This window comes from Schistocerca nitens, chromosome 2 (genome assembly GCF_023898315.1).
Source record: "Schistocerca nitens isolate TAMUIC-IGC-003100 chromosome 2, iqSchNite1.1, whole genome shotgun sequence".
Classification (NCBI taxonomy): domain Eukaryota; kingdom Metazoa; phylum Arthropoda; class Insecta; order Orthoptera; family Acrididae; genus Schistocerca; species Schistocerca nitens.
This window is the reverse complement of record NC_064615.1, coordinates 772,996,379-773,001,579: the sequence shown is the minus strand read 5'-3', so window position 1 is coordinate 773,001,579 and position 5,201 is coordinate 772,996,379. Positions and strand designations below refer to the sequence as shown.

At 43.2% G+C, this 5,201-nt stretch overlaps 1 non-coding gene across 1 annotated transcript; it reads right to left on the bottom strand.

Moving 5' to 3' along the window:
* Window positions 1–4,166: 4,166 nt before the first annotated feature.
* Trnav-cac (transfer RNA valine (anticodon CAC)) lies at window positions 4,167–4,239 on the bottom strand. Its single transcript has one exon. It is a non-coding gene; the product is annotated as a tRNA-Val (tRNA).
* Window positions 4,240–5,201: the final 962 nt, after the last annotated feature.

The window sequence follows — 5,201 nt, the reverse complement described above, 5'->3', positions numbered from 1 at the left end:
TCGCTTTCAGTTGAAGCCCCTACACTATGTGATCAAAAGTATCCCGACACCTGGCTGAAAATGACTTACAAGTTCGTGGCGCCCTCCATCGGTAATGCTGAAATTAAGTATGGTGTTGGCCCGCCCTTAGCCTTGTTGGCAGCTTCCACTCTTGCAGGCATACGAGCAATCAGGAGCTGGAAGATTTCTTGGGGAATGGAGGCCCATTCTTCACGGAGTGCTGCACTAAGGAGAGGTATCGATGTCGGTCGGTGAGGCCTGGCACGATGTCGGCGTTCCAAAACATCCTGAAGGTGTTCTATAGGATTCAGGTCAGGACCCAGTGTAGGTCACTCCATTACAGGGATGTTATTGTAGTGTAACCACTCCGCCACAGGTTGTGCATTATAAAAAGGTGTTCGATCGTGTTGAAAGATGCAGTCGCCATCCCCGAATTGCTCTTAAACGGTAGGAAGCAAGAATGTGCTTAAAACATCAATGTAGGCCTGTGCTGTGATAGTGCCACGCCAAACAACAAGGGGTGCAAGCCCCCTCCATGAAAAACACGATCACACCATAACACCACCGCCTCCGAATTTTACTGTTGGCACTACACGCTCTGGCAGGTGACGTTCACCGGGCAATCGCCATACCCACACCATGCCATCGGATCGCCATATTGTGTACCGTGATTCGTCACTCCACACAACGTTTTTCCACTGTTCAGTCGTCAAATGTTTACGCTTCTTACACCGAGTGATACGTCGTTTGACATTTACCGCCGTGATGTGTGGCTTATGAGCAGCCGCTCGATCTTGAAATCCAAGTTTTCTCACCTCCCGCCTGCCTGTCATAGAACTTGCAGTGGTTCGCAATGCAGTTTGGAATTCCTGAGTGATGGTATGGATAGATGTTTGCCTATTACACATTACGACCCTCTTTAACTGTTGGCGGTCTCTGTCAGTCAACAGACGAGGTCAGCCTGTACACTTTTGTGCTGTATGTGTCCCTTCACTATCACACCCGAAAAGGTGGACCTATGGATGTTTAGGAGTGTGCAAATCTCGCGTACAGACGTGTGACACAAGTGACACCCAATCACCTGACCACGTTCGAAGTCCGTGAGTTCCTCGTAGCGCCCCATTCTGCTCTCTCACGATGTCTAATGACTACTGAGGTCACTGACGAAGTACCTGGCATTAGGTGGCAGCACAATGCACCTAATATGAAAAACGTATGTTTTTGGGGTAATCGGGATACTTTTGATCACATAGTGTAAATACACAGTATGTCTCTCCTAAGAATCGGCAGGCGCATTTTTTTCTGATATTTCGGCAGATATTTGCAATTTCGGTTCTGCAATGTGTATCTGGAGTGAGCCAAAACAAATACTTCTCAAGTCTTTAATGCGACGCACAGAGCCGAAAACGGTGGTTTCTTCCCCGTTACGAGCAAAGCGCTTTTTAATCTAGAATTGTACGTGCCCATTCGACTGAGCGATCCCAAATTAGTCTTTTGTGATACTCGTTTAATCTGTCTGTATTAACAGATAGGTGATAGGATATCAATGATAAAATTCGCTGGTGACATCGCTGTCGTCACTGAGAGTGAAGAATTATTACATGATCTGCTGAATGGAATGAACAGTGTAATGAGCAGAGAATATGGATTCGGAGTAAATCGAAGAAAGACGAAAGTAATGAGGAGTAGCAGAAATGAGAACAACGAGAAACATAACGTCAGGATTGGTGATCACGGATTAGATGGCATTAGGGAATTTTGCTACCTAGGCAGCAAAATAACCAATGACGTACGAAACAAGGGGGACATCAAAAGCAGACTAGCGCTAGCAAAAAATGGTATTCCTGGCCAAGAGAAGTCTACTAGTATCAAACTTAGATCTTAATTCGAGGAAGAAATTCCTAAGAACGAACGTTCAGAGCACGGCATTGTATGGTAGTGGACTGTCAGAGAAGCAGAACAAAAGAGAATCGAAGCATTTAAGGTGTGGTGCTACAGACAGATGTTCAAAATTAGATGGACTGGTAAGGTACAGAATCAGGAGTTTCTGCAACGAATCAGAAAGAAATATATGGAAAACATTGTCAAGAAGAAGGGACAAGATGATAGGATATCAGTTATGACATTCAGACAATGACTTCGATGCTAGTAGAGGAAGCTGTAGAGGGCAAAAACTGTAGGGAATGACAGAGACCAGAATACATCTAGCAAATAACTGAGGACGTAGGTTGCAACTGCTACTCTGAGATGAAGAGATTGGCACAGGAGAGGAGTTTGTGGCGGGCCGCATCGAACCAGTCAGAAGAATGATCACAATAAAAAAACAGACGTTACAGCTTTGTGCGACAACGCCATGCCTGCATTGACGCTGGAGGACGCCACTTCGAACAACTGTTGTAAATGTAGTAACTTGTGAATCGTTGATACCAAAAAGGCTTTCTGAAATAGGCACAGAACAAAAACAAACCTCGTACATTTTTCTAATCAGTAAAACAAACGTATAGTATCAAATTAGCGTTCTTAAATTTGTCATTTCACCCACATACAGTCCGGTAAGTAAGAGCGTGGTCATTATTACACACAGATGGTAAAATATATCGTCTTAGTTCTTTCACAACCCAATAGAGCATTAGTTTACTTTGAATTCTTGGCTGAAATACGGAAGGAGAGACATAAGTGCAGCTTACACTTCGTATTCTGAGGCTGTGTTTATCTGTAGTCGCCCCAAAGGTCCGAAAATGAGTCATGCTGCAGTGTCTCAGTATGTGGGAGGATCAAAATCATGTTTATGGAAGTGGGTAATACACTATAATTTTGTTAGAAACGGGTATGACTTTGACAGTGCGGTTCACTCATGCCTCTTCTTGTGTATCTCAGTCAAGAAATCAAAGTAAACTAATCCTTTATAGACATTGCATGAAGGGCAAAGGCTCGCTTTATTGGACGATATCTTTTACCATCTGTGTGTCACGCTGATCACGCTCTTACTTAACAGACTGTACAGCGGAAATAGCTAAACAAATCTACACAATCAGTTGTTGACACAAACGTTTTTAGAGCGCGGAGTTAGTAACTGCAACAACTGCAGGTTAGATTTTTTTTTTTAACATTTAACTGGGTTTCTTACATAAATTTGTCAGACATTAGGTAAGAGATCAGCCGGTCTTATGTAACATCTCATCCTAAAGGCAAGAATTTTATGCTAAAAAATTTTATAGTAAAATTAGTTTGCTTAGTTGAGGTTTTGGGATGTCAGTTTTTCCATGTTTTACGTAACCGGCCGCTAAATGAACAAATGATGTACGACAGAGGTTGTTTTACGACTTATCTGAATAACTTGAAAACTGGGAGGTGAATCGGGGCAGATGAGAATTTCGAAGTTAGGTATAACATTTTATATCTGTTGTAGTCGTCGTCGTTGTTGGTAGTGGTGTTGAGGTCTTCTTCCCAAGACTGATTTGATAAAACTCTCTACGCTAGTCCTATGCAAGTTTCTTCATCTCTGTATAGCTTCTACCGCTAACAAACACAGGCAAAAATTTGGAAATTCGTGGTAAGTTCTATAGAACCAAACGGCTGAGGTCATCGGTCCCTAGGCTTACACGCTACTTAACCTAACTTAAACTAACTTACGCTAAGGACAACACACACACACACCCATGCCCGAGGGGGGACTCGAACCTCCGACGGGGAGGAGCAGCGCGAACAAGCACATGATACGGCTTGCTTTAGTCACGGTTCCGTCAGAACGTATCCTTAACCCTACCCCCTCCCTCAACTGTGCTGTAATGTTATTTTCCTTCCGACTCGATTTTATAGTTCTTCACTGCTTATCCGATCTATCCATATAAACTCCAGCAGGCTTCTGCAGCACCACATTTTCAAACTTGTTCGTGTTGTTTATCGTCCATGTCTCACTGCAATTTATGGTTACACTATAGATACTTTAAAAAAATACTTTTTGATGTTTAACGTTCGCTGCTAACATATTCCTCCTTGAAAAAAAAATTGCTGCGAAACATCATAGAAACCATCCTAATAGCTTGAATTTAGAAATAAAAATTTAATTTACATTACAGAGAACGCCAACTCAAACACTGAACAGATTTTAGACTGTTTCTTGCGCGCCAAAACTACAAAAAAACGCCGGAAGAAAATTAAAATATTGTTTCCGCCCGGGATCGAACCGGGGACCTTGCGCGTGTGAGGCGCACGTGATAACCACTACACTACGGAAACGCTGCGCGCTTTCGTGACCTGCCTGCAGGTTATAACTGTCCATAACCACCGTTTCTGCTTGTAACTTGCTTCTAGTATTTGTCTGGTAGCTTTTTAAATTGGCAGCACAAGCTTGATGAGCTCTACGAGCTAACGTCTGGGAACGAGCAGCAAGTTGAGACCAGATTGTTCTACATCATTACAAATAGTTTCCTATTCGTTTGAAAATCTCTGTATTTCATATAGGCAAACAAAATATTCAGATGACTAGTAACAATAAAGAACAGAAGGAATAACACTTATTATATATAATTTGCTTAGATGAGAGTCGAAAGTCAAACTGACGAATACATCCACATAATCACTTCACATCATGACAAATTCAAAGGAGCAGGCATGTTTCACAAGTAAGATGGCAAGCAGGATAACTTCAGATTCTGTAGAAAGAGCAGATATGAGCGGTATATCTGTCATGTAAAGTGTTCATGCAAACCGTAACACCGTTACGTTGTAGGTTCCGAATGGTTACGTAATCAGTTTCTGTAGCGCTGCTGTGAAAGTTCCGTTAGCTGACGCGTCGAGGAGAGAGGTTCGTGATAAGATCTCAGTTGTACGTCAAGTACAGGGCACTGACACCTGCAGATAGTTTCGCTCGCGTCGGCTCATCGTGAGAGACTGTGTCGTCGGAATGTGGCTCGCTGCCAACCGAGGGATGATGCCTCGTCATCGCTGATCCCGCCGGCACATGAATTTCTCACCAGTTATTCCCATCGCAGTATTACTGAGCATGTCAGTGCTGAATGATAAAATTTCAGACTGCATCTCTTGTACAATTATGTACAGACACTGACACAACAAAATCATTTCGGGCTTTCCGCCGCATCGCGTGGTTCAGACATCACGCTGTTACAGACTAGTACCCCCTGGCGATGTCAGGCTGTAATTATTATCTACTGATTGACGGGACTGTCCTGGCACTGCTG